At 37.2% G+C, this 16,180-nt stretch overlaps 1 protein-coding gene across 19 annotated transcripts in view; it reads left to right on the top strand.

The window, feature by feature from the left end:
• ZBTB20 (zinc finger and BTB domain containing 20) overlaps nucleotides 1-16,180 on the top strand; it is an 830,054-nt gene that overhangs the window by 65,983 nt on the left and 747,891 nt on the right. The window contains exon 2 of one of the 19 annotated variants that reach the window (XM_053918377.1): nucleotides 9,256-9,320. The exons of the other annotated variants lie outside the window; for them this stretch is intronic. The gene's annotated coding sequence lies outside the window, so the exon portion shown is untranslated. The remainder of the gene's footprint in view (nucleotides 1-9,255; nucleotides 9,321-16,180) is intronic. 19 annotated transcript variants of the gene reach the window in all.

Below are 16,180 nucleotides of genomic sequence, written 5' to 3'. Positions count from 1 at the left end.
TGGAGAATAAGTAGAGGGAACTTCTTGATCACCTAGACTAGAGTGATTGATTATCCAAAGCAGTTCACAGAGGTTATTGGTTGTAGCACTTGCTAACTATGTGAGTGGATGTGAGCATCTAATTTAAAGTCCTGTAACCATTATGTTCAGCCTCAAGAATCAGGAAACTTTACTACAGTTTCTTAGTAAACAATGTCCTGACTTGCGAATGAACTGTTGTGGAGTAAATATTGAACATATATGAACTCATGATGGTATTGATGTAAGCAGAATAATAGTGCTTGCCAGCTCATATGGAAAAGTTTTGATAAAGTTGATGAAAAACAATAATTAATTAAAAAATGTAATATGATGTTCTGGGAGTTTTGGCCAAGATGGAGGTATAGGTGGACACACTGTGCCTCCTCACACAACCAAAAGGACAACAACAATTTAAAAACAAAAAACAACCAGAACTGACAGAAAATCGAACCACACGGAAGTCCAACAACCAAGGAGATAAAGAAGAAACATTCATCCAGACTGGTAGGAGGGGTGGAGACGGGCAGCCGAGGTGGAGGGGAATCGCAGCAACATGGTCGGACCCAGAGATGTGGCGGATTGTGGAAGGAACGGGGCAGGCAGTGCGACCGCTAGCAGACCCGGAGGCCCCACATTCGCGCATAGATAAACTTGGGAGGAATGGCCGGGGAGTGAAGCACACCATGCAACCCAGGGCTCCAGCTCAGGGAAATAAAGCCTCAAACCACTGATTGAAAACACCTGGGGGGGGTTGAGGGGGCAGAGGGAGAAACTCTCAGCCTCACAGGAGAGTTTGTTGGAGAGACCCACAGGGGCCTAGAGCGTGCATAAGCCCACCCACTCAGGAATCAGCACTAGAGGGGCCTAGTTTGATTGTGGGTATCGGAGGGAGTGACTGAAATCCAGCAGAGGGTGGAGCAGGCGGCATTGCTGCCTCTGGGCCCTTCCCCCATGTACACCTTCACAGCCCAGCTACCAGCGTTACCCCGCCCCAGTGAACACCTAAGGCTCTCGCCCTTTACATAACAGGCGCACCAAGACAAAAAAAAAATGGCCCAAATGAAAGAACAGATGAAAGCTCCAGAAATAATACAGCTAAGCAACGAAGAGATAGCCAACCTATCAGAGGCACAGTTCAAAACACTGGTAATTAGGATGCTCACAGAATTGGTTGAATTTGGTTGCAAATTAGATGAAAAAATGAAGGCTCTGCGAAGAGAAACAAAGGAAAATGTACAGGGAACCAATAGTGATGGGAAGGAAACAGGAACTCAAATCAACGGTGTGGACCAGAAGGAAGAAAGAAACATCCAACCAGAAAAGAATGAAGAAACAAGAATTTAGAAAAATGAGGAGAGGCTTAGGAACCTCCAGGACATCTTGAAACGTTCCAACATCCGAATTATACGGGTGCCAGAAAGAGAAGAGGAAGAACAAAAAATTGAAAACTTATTTGAACAAATAATGAAGGGCAACTTCCCCAATCTGGCAAAGGAAATAGACTTCCAGGAAGTCCAGGAAGCTCAGAGAGTCCCAAAGAAGCTGGACCCAAGGAGGAACACAGCAAGGCACATCATCATTACATTACCTAAGATTAAAGAGGAGAGAATCTTAGAAGCAGCAAGAGAAAAGGAGACAGTTACCTACAAAGGAGTTCCCATAAGACTGTCAGCTGATTTCTCCAAAGAAACCTTACAGGCAAGAAGGGGCTAGCAAGAAGTATTCAAAGTCATGAAAGGCAAGGACCTACATCCAAGAGTACTGTATCCAGCAAAGCTATCATTTAGAATGGAAGGGCAGATAAAGTGCTTCTCAGATAAGGTCAAGTTAAAGGAGTTCATCATCACCAAGCCCTTATTATATGAAATGTTAAAGGGATTTATCCAAGAAAAAGAAGATAAAAAATAGGAACAGTAAAAATGACAGCAAACTGACAGTTATTAACAACCACACCTAAAACAAAAACAAAAGCAAACTAAGCCAACAACTAGAACAGGAACAGAAGCACAGAAATGGAGATCACATCAAGGGTTATCAACAGGGGAGTGGGAGGGGGAGAGAGGGGGGAAAGGTACAGAGAATAAGTAGCATAAATGGTAGGTAGAAAATAGATGGGGAGGGTAAGAATAGTGTAGGAAATGTAGAAGCCAAAGAACTTATAAGTATGACCCATGGACATGAACTATAGCGGGGGAATGTGGGTGGGAGGCGGTGGGCAGGATGGAGTGGAGTGAAGGGGGGGGAAATGTGACAACCATAATAGCATAATCAATAAGTATATTAAAAAATAATAAGTAAATGTTAAAAAATGTAATCTAATATGGTAGTCCTATGACTTATAAGCTTCTACTCATTTTTAATAAAATTGATACTAATGTAGCACATTGATTTTTTAATTTATCTGAAAAATAAGTCTATTATAAAATGTGAATGCCTGAATTTCAGGGCTCATCTTATTCCTCCTTGTGGTTGTTGTGAAGGTTAAGTGAGATAGACCACCGGCATTATGTAATACCATTAATTAAGATAATGCAGGTACTTGGCTCACAGTAAGTGCTGGAAGATTGTAGTCATTTTTATTGTTGTTATTTTTTATTACCTTTACTAGTTCTTCTCTCCCACCCCCACACACATTTTTCATCTATACATATTCTCACTAGTAATATTGTTCTATGCTTACAATAAATGAAATATGTCTATACATCATTAAAATAAACATACAATTATATATCTATTATTTGCCAATGTTGAAACTAGCTAAGGGTGAAGTAAGACTTCATTGTTGGGATATGTGAAAGCTTGAATTGTTTATGGATAAAATTTCCAAAGAGCTTCAAGGATGAAAAATAATTTCTGTGAAAGGATTTTAGGTGGATTTTCTCCATAGTTTAGTTTCCCAGTGTTTTCTGGCTTAGCACTTAGTGTGATTAGCCTCTACAGCCTCACAGTGTTCCTTTGTCCATTCGTTCACATGGAATATGACATAGAGTATAGTATCTATTAGGTATAAAACATTGTTCTGGGTTGTATGAAATATATTTCATACCACCTGTATTAGTTAGATGAACTGTCTCTACTAAAGAAGTCTAGCAGATGATTGAGACAGAAAAAAAATTGGGTAATGTGTATGGACTTTGGAACCAGATTATTTGGTTTGATTCCCTGCTCTGAAGCTTAATAGTTGTGTAACTTTAGGCAAGTTATTTTTTCTTTTTGTGTTTCAGTTGTTTTCTTACCCATAAAATGAGATTTAAAATACTACCTATTGCATGGAATTGTCCAGAGGATTTAAATGATTTGCTATGTGTACAGTGTTTAGAGCAATAAGGTAGTGAGAACTCAATAAATGTTAATTAACATTAATATTACTATTAGGTAAAGCAAAATAAAATTAATGCCATAAAACAATAAAAACAAAGTAATACAGTATTATAGAGGATGATAATACTAATTTTTACTGTATCTGGGGGCAGTAGAATTGGGGAAGCTTTTTTGAATGAAACATTTAAGTTGAAACCTTGTAGAATAATTTCTATAGGACAAGGAAGAATATAGGAGTATGAGTGAGTTGATTCTTAGGCTGAGGGTATATTCCAAACACAGCTTTAAAAGTGGCAGAAAAGTAAAAATTGAAACTTCTGGGGGCTTTGCAGTTAGAGACTTGAATCTGAAGCCCAATTGCACTCCCTACTAGCAGTGTGGCTCTGCGCAAGGCAGGCTCTGTTTGGGTTCCTACTTTCTGAGTAACTTTAGGCAGCAAGCTACAATAATTGTAGGGCTGACCTTGTCATATGCTGCCTGTTGTCCAATGTCTGTAAACCATTATTTCATCTAGTTTTTAGTTGTTTTAAGGCAGGAGGCTAAGTCCTGTTTGTTACTCCACCATTTTGGGAAGCAGATTGCCAACATATTATTTTTACTTTTCTCTTCATCAAGCTTAGGATTTACCATCTAGTTAGCACCCAGTAGTTAGTTACTTTTATTATTATTATTGTTATTATTATTATTATTATTATTTTGTATTTGCTGCACTGCATACAAATTTTAGTTTACTTAGCTGCCTCCTAACTACACTGGCTTCTTTGGGAATGAGGACTATGTCTGGTTTGTCTTTATCCCCACTACCAGCCCATTACTCTGTTTAGAATCTGGAACATAGCAGACAGTTAACATCTTTTCCATTGTATTTCTTTGAATTGTAATTTACTACCATACCCTGAAAGACTTTGAATGCTAAGCTTGAGTTTGAATTTAGTAAACCTCTCTTTACTAAACCTGCTCTTTAGTGGTTTGAATCAGTAAACCACTCAGGATTTTTGAGAAGGTAAGGGAAATTCCATGAGGGCCCCCTCCTTTTTTTTAAAGAAGATAATTTGGGAAGCATAAAGATGAATGACAGAGGTTAGTAATGTTTTAAAAAACATGTAGGATTCTGGGCAATAAAAATGGGAATATAAAGAGCATTGACAAAATCTGGTGACTATTTGGATGGGTGCTACTAAAAGGGATTGTGAGAAAAGTAATGACTCAGATTTTCACAAATAGTTGATCAATTCCTTTAGAATGAAGTATTAGAATTTTATCTTCTTTTGAAGGATTTTAGTTTGAAAGTTTGAGAGTAAAACTTCATGGTGTAAAGAAGTAATTACTAGTAGGGATTTACCTAAATTCTTTTTTTTAGTGTCTTTATTAGACTAAAGCTTGAATTTAAAATATTTTTTATGAAACGAATTATGGATTTTATTTTATCATGTATGGACAATTTTATTTTTATTTTTTTCTGTTAAATACTTTATTGTTGATGCCATTACAGTAGTACTAATTTTTCCCCCTTTGTCCCCTTCCACCCAGCCTGCACCCATTCCCACAGTCAACCCCCACATTGTTGTCCATGTCCGTGGGACATGCATATGTGTTCTTTAACTAATCCCTTCACCTTCTTTCAACCCGTCCCTACCCTGTCCCTCCCCTCTTAATAGCTGTCAGTCTGTTCCATGTTTCTATGACTCTGATTCTGTTTTGCTCATTACTTTATGTTGTTTATTAGAGTCCACTTATAAGTGAGATCATACAGAATTTGCCTTTCATTGACTGACTTATTTCACTTATCATAATAGTCTCCAGTTCCACACAAGCTGTTGCAAAAAGAAAGAAGTCCTTTTTTTTTTTTTACTGCTGTATAGTATTCCATTGTGTAAATGTACTATAGTTTTTTGATCCACTCATGCGCCAATGGGCACTTAGGCTGTTTCCACATCTTGGCTATTGTATATAACACTACCAGGAACATAAGTGTTGCTACTTCAGCTTTTTTTTTTTCATTTCCATTTGTGTGGAATATTTTTTTCTATTCCTTCACTTTTAGCTTGTGTAAGTCTTTTGTTCTGAGGTGAGTCTCTTGTAGATAGCATATGCGTGGGTCATGTTTTCTTATTCATTCAGCTACCCTATGTCTTTTGATTGTAGCATTTAATCCATTTACATTTAAGGTTATTATTGATAAATATGTATTCATTGCCATTTTATTCCTTTATACCTAGGTTCCTCTTTCTCTATTTCTTCTTCTACTTAAAGTAGTCCCTCTAATATCTCTTGCAATGCTGGTTTGTTGTTAATGAACCCCTTTTGCTTATTTATATATATTTTTTGGTTTGGGAAGCTCTTTATTTCAACTTCAATTGGAAATGATAGCCTTGCTAGATGGAGTAGTCTTGGTTACAGATCCTTGCATTTCATTGTTATGAGTACTTCATGCCAATCCCTTTTGGCCTGAAGTGTTTCTGTTGAGAAATCAGCTGACAGTCTTATTGGAGATCCCTTGTACGTATCTGACTCTTTCTCTCTTGCTGCCTTGAAGATTCTCTCTTTGTCTTTAACCTTTGTCATTTTAATTATGATGTTTTTTGGTATGGGTCCCTGTGAGTTCTTGCTTGGGACACTCTGTGCTTCCTGAAGTTGTATGTTTTTTTTTCCTTCTCCAAGTTAGTGAAGTTCTGTTATTACTTCTCTGAACAGTTTTCTATCCCTTGCTCACTTTCTTCTCCTTCTGGTATTCCTATGATATGGATACTGTTACATTTCCTATTGTCCCAAAGTTTTCTTAAACAGTCCTTATTCTTTTTAAGTCTTTTTTTTTTTTTTTCACTTGCTGCGATTGGGGTTTTTTCTACCTCATCTTCCAAATTGCCGATTTGGTCCTCTGCTTCATCTAACCCACCTGTAATTCCTTCTCATGTATTCTTCATTTCAGATATTACAGTCTCCATTTACAACAGGTCCTTATTCATAGTTTCTATGTCCTTTTTTACGCTCACATGGTTCCCACCAAGTTCCTTGAGCATCCTCATAACCATTACTTTCAACTCTCTGTCTGATAAGTTGCCTGCCTCAATTTTATTTAGCTTTTTTTTCCTGGGGATTCCTCCTGTTCTTTTGTTTTGGGGTTGTTTCTTTGTCTCCCCATTTTAGCTGACTCTTTTTTTTTTTGTTTCTATGTATTAGATAGATCTGCTTTGACTCCCTGTCTTCCTGGGGTAGGAAGACTTGTGGGGCTTACTGGTGCAGTGTTCTTGATCTCCTCAGCTGGATGTCATACGACTGTCCCTTGTGTAGATTATGTGGGCTCTTCTGTTGTATTTGGGCCTTGATTGTTGTTGGCCCATTTGTTGGTGGGCTGTCCCTTCTGGCTGGCTGAATGTGAGGCTCAACTCCCTGCCTCCCCACTTACATCTTATGTGCTGTTGTACAGGTCCTGACAGAGCAAAACAAAACAACACAAAAAAATAGAACCAAAACAACAAAAAAAAATCCCCAACAACAGGAAAAATCAACAACAAAATAGCAAAGAATAATAAAAGTGGAATGAGAAATGGGAATAGTAAATGAAAAAAAAAGAACATGAGAAGACCAAAGGAAAGGAAAATAATTATGAGAAACAAGAAGGAACAGAAACAGTAAGAGTAAGGAATAGAAAGAGGAAATTGCCAAAAAAAAGAACAAAGAAAGGGAAAGAGTAAAAAAATAAGTAAAGGAAAGAAGAAGGAACAAATGGAGTAAGAAAAGGTAAGAGTAATAAGAGATATAAAGAAAAAATAGAGGAAAAGTTGAAAAAGAAAAAATAATAAGGCTATGCAAAAGAAAGAGTAATGAAAATAATGAAAAAGAATGAAGTAGAATGGCAGAGTTTAGTGCTTACCTGCTGGGTTTTCCCTTTGGCTATGGCTCTGATATTGTGTGAAGGTAGTGTAAGCCAATGTCAGATGCTATCCCGTCTAGACCTTGGCTGCCTGTTCCAATCTACAAGAAATCAACAGTTTGTGGCTCACTCTTTCGGGCTTGGCTGTGCCTGGGATGGGCCTTGCTGCACTGCAAGGCTTGCTTTTATCTGCACAAGGCCCAGGAGTGGGTCAGAATACAATTGAAGGCACCATGGGATCTGCCTCCACCTGTCTCTGCCTGCTGGTCTGCTGTAAATCTTAGTCTATCTGCTGACCTGAGTGTTTCTGAGGGGATTTCTGGCCGACTTGGGAGTATGGGACCCTTGGGTGTCCTGTGGAGGTACCATTCGGAATTCAGGAAAGATGGTGGGTGTGCTCCCTTGTCCCCACACCACATGTCTGAATCTGCCCCAGATTGTTTCCCTGAACGTTGCAGTTAGGGCCTCAAGAGCACAGAGTTTGGGTCTGCTGGAAACCAGAAGGGTGTTTCTAAGGGGGGAGCACCAGTCTGGTTCCCAAGAAAGTATATGGAATGGCTGCATCCTACAGCCATTCTCTGGCACCCTGAGTCTGCCTATATTGCTGTCTCCTCAGCAGGGGTTAAGATGAAAAAAAAAAAGATAAAATGCAGGGTCAGGGGAGCAGGTTCCCACAGGGAGTGGTAATTATTTTTCCCCTGGGAGAGGCTTGCTCTCAAGAAAAATGGCTGCTGCTGTATGGAAGTATGTTCTGGCACAGGGAACCTAGCAGCCATTCCCTTGCGTCTATTCCAAGTGCTTCTCACTCCTGACCCTTCTCAGGCGTCTCCAGTCCACACCAACCTCCTATCACCCGAGCCCCGGTGGGTGACTGTTAATGTGAAACCTGTGCTTTAGCCCCTTAGAAAAGAAAAAAAAGTAGTGGCTTTGTCTCTAGTGGGCTCTAACTCCCCAGCAGACCAAAACCCTGTGGCCTTTCACTGCTGGATGCTGTGTGGGCGGCTGATCCTGGAGCCGGCACTCTGTGCTTGGGAGCCAGGTCTGGGTTCCAGGCTTCATTCCTCTCAGCAGGTAGCTCTGTCAGCCGTGCTTACTGTAAGCTTGACCTGTCGCCCGTGGGAGTGGTGCCAGCCCCTTTCGCATCCTCACCATTCCATCTGGTCTTGAGGTGACTTCTGCCCATCCTTGCTTAAGAGTCTCCTCTTCAGATACTCTTCAGTTGTTCATTTTAGGTGGCTGTTTCCCTCTTTATTTTTATTTCCAGTTTGGTTCTGGGAGGTGGTGGGAGACATCCTCCTACTTCACTACCATCTTGCCCTGCCTCGAGAATTTTCTGTTGGACACAAATATCATTGTCTTTCTTTATATACATTTTCATTATAATCTCTTTTATTTGATTACTTTATATATATTTCTTTCCCTGTTTTTAGATTTTTCTAAAAGATTGCTTCTTTTAGTCTTTTGAATAAATTGGTAATAGACTCAGGGCTAAAAATTCATTTTGTGCAGTAAAATGGGATAGTATCTGTAGAATAATTATGAGTGAGAATGAGCTTTTCACAAATATATTTTAAATTTGGTTTTGTAATATCAACTTCCATCCAAATTGTCCTCTCTTTTTGAGAGAAGTTGTAAGAGCTACTAAAAGAGTAGAAGTGGTGGTAGAAATAGGGGAATAAGAAACATTAGAACAATTATGCATACCCTCCAATGCCAAACATTTATGTATAAAATATAATGGTAGCTCTTTGAAAAGTTAAAACACTTGTACCAGGACTTGTTTACAGTGGTCTGAAAGACATTAATTAGAACTAATGGATTGAATATGTGCAAAGGAAATATTTTTCCCAGTGAGTTCTGTTCACTTTGGCATAATCCTCAAGGAAGTAGTGCTTCTTATAAAGTGTGATCTAACCTGAGAAAAATGAAACGATGTTTGAATTAACAATAGCATGCTGACAAGGTAGGAGGATATTTTTATATTATATTCCATTTCTCATTTCAATGTCTTATGTGAACTGTTTGTTACTCCTGTTTAGAGAATGACACACACAATGACTACTGTTTATTGAATCACCCTTTGTGCTCGTAACTGAACTATGAGGTAAATATTATCTTCTTATTCTTTTCAATGATCTCATAAGACAGATGTTATTTACATTATCAGTGAGGAATCTAAGGCAAAATTAGGTTAAATAACTTCCATAAGGCTACACATCTAGTTACAGCAGAGTTATTTAGCATGAGTGAGTGGTATAATAGGCAAAAATGGATTTCTGAGTCTAATGTGTGTACCTTTATGTGCAAAAAGGAGTTGCTCACTTTAATTTAGTAAACAGAGAAAGATGAGCTTTTTGGGACAAGAGAGGGAGAGTGCTAGGGAGGGAGGGCAAATGTTTGTAGTTTTTCAGAGAATAGAAGGCTGATAGATGTGTCTGTCAGCATCTGATAATAGAATAGAATAGATGCTTCACTGTGGCATGTCTTTCCAAAGTCCTAGGTGCTGCTTTTGGTACTTCTTTAGAGAATGATATCCTAGGAAGGCAAAAAACTGCATTATGGCTTGCTGGGACTATTTGAGGGGCAGGAGCAATGGTGGCTGCAGGGGAGGCTTTTATAACTTGTAACTCCATTTGGAATACCTTTTGTGGGCCAACTTACTGAGTACAGCTATTCCAGACTGTTAGAGCCCATTGGACCTGATGCTATGTGACAAGTGTTACTGCAGTTTCACTCCTGATGTGCCCTCAACATGTGTGGTCTTAACCAGTGTGCTATTTGTTTAACAAGCATATTATTCAGTATATTTGCATCAATTACAGGAAACAGTATCTATTCTTATATACAGTTTTAGGCTTTGAAGTAACATTGAACTCTAACTCAGAGGGGAGGAAATAAATTATATAATAAAATCTCTTACACAGAAATGTAGAACCCCAAATGAGTATAATCAATTAGAAAATTTCTAAGTTTCTTTTAATAACAAAAATATTTACCCTTGGGTGAATTGCAGAGATGAAAAAGCCCTGAATCTCCCAAGTTCTGCTATAAAGAAGTCTAGTTACTAGCCCTAGTTTCAAAAGAATAGTTCTCTGAGTATTTCAAAATGTCCGATTGGCTGCTGCAGCCATTCTCTTTGGAAGCTTCTTTCTCATCCTCATGGCACATCCCTCTGGCATGCATGACCAGCTGCAAGCTAAACCCTGTGGAATAAGAATTCTTTCATCCCTTTGTGTGATGTGTTTCATTTTCAGAGTTTGGATGATCCTCTTCGGCAGCAGCAGCAGGCATTGTTAGTTTCAATAGGCGGCCTGGATGCACAAGAGCAGTCATCATAGACAGACAGGCTCTCAGGGTCTGTCCCTTCGTGCTGTGCTGCTGTTTTAGATCATTTTCCCCTGCTGGATTAATGGCCAGAAAAAAAGAGAAACAAACTGTACACAAAGGAATCTAATTAAAGTACTTGAGCTTTACTGACGTCCATCCTATTGTTTTCTTAACTTCCTAACCTATGCTTAATTTTTCTGACCAGTAGAAAGGAATAACATAAATAAGAGAATTATCTCAAATTCACTACTTTATGTAATTTGAAAAGGCATCAAAATTTTGTTGTATAAGATGAATAATAATCTGTATTTGATATAGTTGAACTTTTTTTTTGGTTGATGTTTTAAATCTCTTCTATAGTATCTTCACCAAAGTCACTGCCAGGACTTAATATATAAACTGTTCAGCCTTTAAAATTTTATCTCTGATGACAGTCTACACTGCAGCATTAGTTCATTCTGGGCACATTGGCTTCCTCAGTCTCCCATTGATCCCACTGCCTTGTCTGTGATATTCTTTTCCTGGTTAATTAAGAATTCTCTATTTCTGTTCTGTCATCCATGCTACTGTAAGTAGGAAAGTAATTTAGGCTTTTGGCTCTTAGCCTTGTCATTTGTGAAATGACCTCCTCTGACTCTTAAGTTCTGTGTCCAAAATACAAAGTAGAATTTTCAGTAATAACTTATATGTGAGTTTTCAGATATTTTATGTAACTCTGACCGTAGTTCTGTTGAGATAGGGACAAGTATTATTATCTTCTTTTTTAGATAAGGATACTGCAGCTCAGGGAGGTGAAATAACTTACCTCGCATCAAACAACTTTAGTAAGTGGCTAGACCTTAGCTTTAAATTCAGTTTTCCCCATATAAGGTGATAGTTTCCTTTAGCAGAAAGTTTCTTTGTGAAAAACTAAGTTTATTTTCATTTATTTATTTTTTAAAAAATACTTTTGGTATCAATGTATTTTCTTTTTTAAAAATAGATTTTATTTTATTTTTAGAGAGAGAGGGAGGGAGAGAGAAAGAGAGGGAGAGAAACATCAATGTGTGGTTGCCTCTAGTGTGCCCCCAACTAGGGACTTGGCCCACAACCCAGCCATGTGCCCTGACTGGTAATTGAACTGGCCACCAGTTTGCAGGCTGGCAGTCAATCCACTGAGCCACAGCAGTCAGGGCTCTTTATTTATTAATAAGTTTTTATGTGGTCTGATTGTGGATGCTCATGCCTTGGGAAGGATCATCCTTATACTTAATTCAGTTTGTGACTTTAGTTTTTATCAATGAAGTCTCTTAGGGTTTCTAATTGAGAAAGATAAGAGACTTGTTAACTTTTTAGTATAGAATTTTGGTGTTATTATGAACCCCTCTATCAAATTTGAGTGTATTTTTCAATTGTAAATTAATTCTGCCAGAAACATAATATACCTATTAAATAATACTCTTTGTGATTAAGGATGTTATAAAAGAGGCTTTAGTCAATCTCTGCTTCAGGCCAATAGGATACCTCTGAAAAATACTACATTTCTGTTTATCTGGTGGTATGCTTACCTAGAATCATTTGTGTGTGTTTCCAGTTTTGTTTATTCCAGTCAAATGTGCAATTGTAATTTAATTATGCAAACTGATGAAGTATGAGTAAAAAGTATAAAGTGTTGTTGATTTAATGAAATTTATGTTGAATGTTTTGGAAAGACTAACACTAAACCAAATTATAGTCTAAATAGGTATGTGCTAGACACCTGGAAATAATGCCTGGGGTGGGGTTAAGGGATGGATGTAAAAACTCTGGTAGGATCCTGCATTCAACTTACTTTGCAAGTCCCTTTAAGCACTTACTGACTTAAAAAAAAAAAAAAAAAACAACCTTTAAACTCTCACTGACAAAATTGATGATACATTGTGGTACAGTTGAAGCAAGAAGAATAATGTGACTTAGCAAGTCAAGAGTCAGTGACAGTCCTTGGTCCTATATCAAACAGTTGGTCAATAGGTGTAAAATTTTATGTTTTAATTTCAAATAAGCTAAATATGTTAAATTGCTTTAACTAGCTTCTTTCTGTGTCTCAGTATCCTGTGTAAAATGAAGATGAAACTAATTTTACCTAAGAAGGACTTTTTTTTTGAGTGTGTGAGGATTAAATGCGATAATACATGCATAACACCTAGAACAATGCCTGGCACAAGTACTAAAAATGTTAGCTATCATCATCATCAACATCACCATCATTATCGTCAGTGGCAGTGGTGGCAGCAGTAGCAGCAGCATTTGACTTATGTTCACTTATATAACAAACATAATCTGGATCACTACTACCAGCTATTGAAATGTTTTATTAGCAAGATGTAGTAGTTCTATTTCGGTTGGCACCAAAACTTTCCTACTTCCATCCCACCCATTTATTTAGGATTTATAAGAAGAGTAAGTTTGACTATAACTACCTGTTTTCAGGAAATGCTGAGACCTAAAAATGTAAGTGTAGTCTCAGCTGAAGACTATCAAAAGGATGAGATATGGAGATATTAAGGTATATTGATGGGGTTGTGTGAATTTTTTACAGGGCCCCTATCCACATTGAACTTAGTTATCTAGCTAAGTTATTTCTCATTTCATTGAAAACTAAGTTTCACTTAGTTGTCTCACAATTGTAAATAGAGAACAAAAGAAAAGAAAATACAATATTGACAGAAGTTCCTGGTAGCTACACTCAAATAGTTGTGTGGTAGTTGAATACTGATTGAAAGAGTAGGCATTGTACTGTATCCCTTCAGTTCCTAAATGCTTCTGCCGAGTGGTAGGTTATAGGTTTTCATTAATGCGTCCATTTTTAAGAACTGCTTTTTGGAGGGGAATTAAGCTTTTACCTGATTTCTTTCTGAATGCTGTTACACACATGTTCATATCATTTCACATCCTATTTTCCTACCTACAAATGTGCATCTCATAGAAAATGGGCTCCAACCTCAGAGTCAGAGACAACACCAACCCTGCTGATAGTTTCCTCCTTCGTTTGAATGTTGTCATAGTTGATTCAGTGCTGGTGGCATTAGAATGAATGTGCTATCAACTGTTTCTTTTATTATTAATATTTAAATAAGTGATGCCATTCACCTTCTATAGATGATTTAAATGGCATGTCTGTAATTTTTAAAAATAAAGCAAATACATAGCAGAGTGGAATTTAAGATGTTTTCCACATTTGAAAAAAAAATTTAAATGATATAATCTAAAATTATTAAGTACCCTTGTGTGTCCTTAAACAGTACAAGTATCACCATTGGTCACGTTTTGTGCCTATTATGGAATTTAGATTTGTTTGTTTTGCATATTGTAGCCAATCCTTACCTGCCATAAAGCTTTTGGATAAAAGAAATACTGTCTTTCTACATCATGGCTCATTGTAACATTGGGATTACTCCTCAGCTCATACAACATCCATTTTGCTACCCATGGTATTATTCAAATTTCTCCTCTACTCTGTCTTTCCTGTCGTTTTCTTTCAATAGTTGTATGTCCTTTCTATTTTGACTATCCTCAGCCTTTTGCCCAGACGTGTGCCTTCATATATGCTCTTTGCTCTTCTATATGTTAGCATTTGTTAACATGTATCCATTTTTCTAACCTACTCATGTACTTTTATTCCTTATTTCGTTGATTGCCCATTTCTTCCTTTAACTATATCATATCCATAGAGTTATTTTATATGAAGACAACAGTGGACTTGTACAAACTAGATAGTATCCTAGGAAATATCAGTCTTTGTACTAAAGTACAGTAGGCCAGGAATTCAGGATTCCACTCAGTGAGGATTTACCCATTATATCCTTGTGTTATACAAAGTATTTCTAAGGAGGTGTAGGATTCAAGGGAATTTTCTTCCTCTTATGAAATTTGTTTGTATAATATTCATAACCCCTTGCTAAGGACATTTCTAGGCAGAGAAAAGAGCCAATCTCAGTTTGAATGTTCAGGGTGCTCTGTTCTTTACTCAGAACCCTGGGGCCCAGCCCTTCGATATTTTAAATTTTAGGTTGTGGATTAAGGCATTTTTATAACTGGCCTGGGATGCATTGCTAAACTTTAGGTGATGGGTTAACACCATCACTGTTTTGCTGTGACAGTAAAATAGAGATAGGCAAGCAAGATGGCTTTAGGGCATAGTAGTGGACAGAATATCATGGAACTTGAGGTTGATATGATAGAAGAAACGATCAATTAGGTGTATGTGCATATACAGTGGTGCTGTTTCTATTTTGTTTGGAAGGCAGTTTGCAGTAATATGAAAGGCAGTAACTTAAAGTTCTAGCTAAGAAAGTTCTCTTTTCTCTGTTTTGGAAAAATGTATGGTGTCCAATCTAAAAATAAGAATACTAACAACAGGATCATCTATTTTTCACTTGTTTTTCAAATGGTATATATTTTTTGTTATATTGAAAATTTTTGCTGTTTTTCATTGAATGATTTAACAAATTCCCAAATAAAGATCAGACTGATGTTCCATATAAAGATCTGCTTAACATATATACACTTTTGAAAAATATGTATTCGTTTTGAATGAGTTGATCAACTATAATAATAGGTTACATTGAATTATTTGGCCTAACAAATAGCACATAAACTATGGCTGTCTGGGATTGTTGGCCTGATGTTTTCAATAAGTTCTTTTAATAATTCATTTTTTCATTCATTCCTGGACACTTACTAGGTTGGGGATTGCATTTATCACTGTAGGGAATGAAAGATTATTAAGACATGGCCTCTGCCTATTAAAATTTGTAGTCTAGTACCTATTGTATAAAACATCTTAGATTTGGCCTTTACTATACTAATGTGTTGATCCTTTAATAATTTTATATCCAAAAAGTCTAATTATTATTGTTATGATCATGTATGCAATTTGCATCTTCAGTGTTCTGGATACTGAATTTAATGTACTGCCAACACATCCCTGAAAGATAACATAAAGTATTATAAATGGGAATATAAGAATTATGGTAAAATGAACTTTATCAAATAGTTTTATTAGGGTTAATACTGTTTTTTAATCATACCACCCTCTTTCCTTTTATCTGATTCCTTCTTTATCTGGAAGAAGAGATGGGAAAGGACAGTTGGCATTTGGTAATGAAAATCCACTTGGACTAGAAAACCCAACAAAAGCCTTTTGGTTTTTACCTGGGTTCTATTCAATGAAATGAAAGCTTAGGGGCCATAGGAGATGAAGATGGAGAGCTGGGCCAGGTGCCTTATATGAAGTAGCTTATATTACATGAAGTATTTTATATGGGTTGGCCAAAAAGTCTGTATGGTTTTTTCCGAAAAATAAAAGACATTTTTCAATTTCACCAGTAACTTTATTGATTTGGATATTTTCAGTTGTTGGCTATCACATGTGTGGTATAACGTTGATTGTTCTCAATAAATGTCTTGATTTGATTGATATCAACTTCAACCAGTCTACCTGACCATGGGGCATTGTCCATTGAGAAATCTCCAGCACGAAACTACACAAACCATTTTTGACACGTTCCATTAGTCACAGCACCTTCTCCGTACGTACACTGCACAAATCTTCTTTTGCGTTTCAGTTGTGTTTTTACCTTTCTTGAAATAATAAAGCATAATATGCTGAAAATGTTG

The sequence above is a fragment of the Desmodus rotundus genome, chromosome 2 (genome assembly GCF_022682495.2).
Source record: "Desmodus rotundus isolate HL8 chromosome 2, HLdesRot8A.1, whole genome shotgun sequence".
Taxonomy (NCBI): domain Eukaryota; kingdom Metazoa; phylum Chordata; class Mammalia; order Chiroptera; family Phyllostomidae; genus Desmodus; species Desmodus rotundus.
Note: the sequence above shows the minus strand (reverse complement) of the source record. Positions and strands in the feature narration are given on the sequence as shown.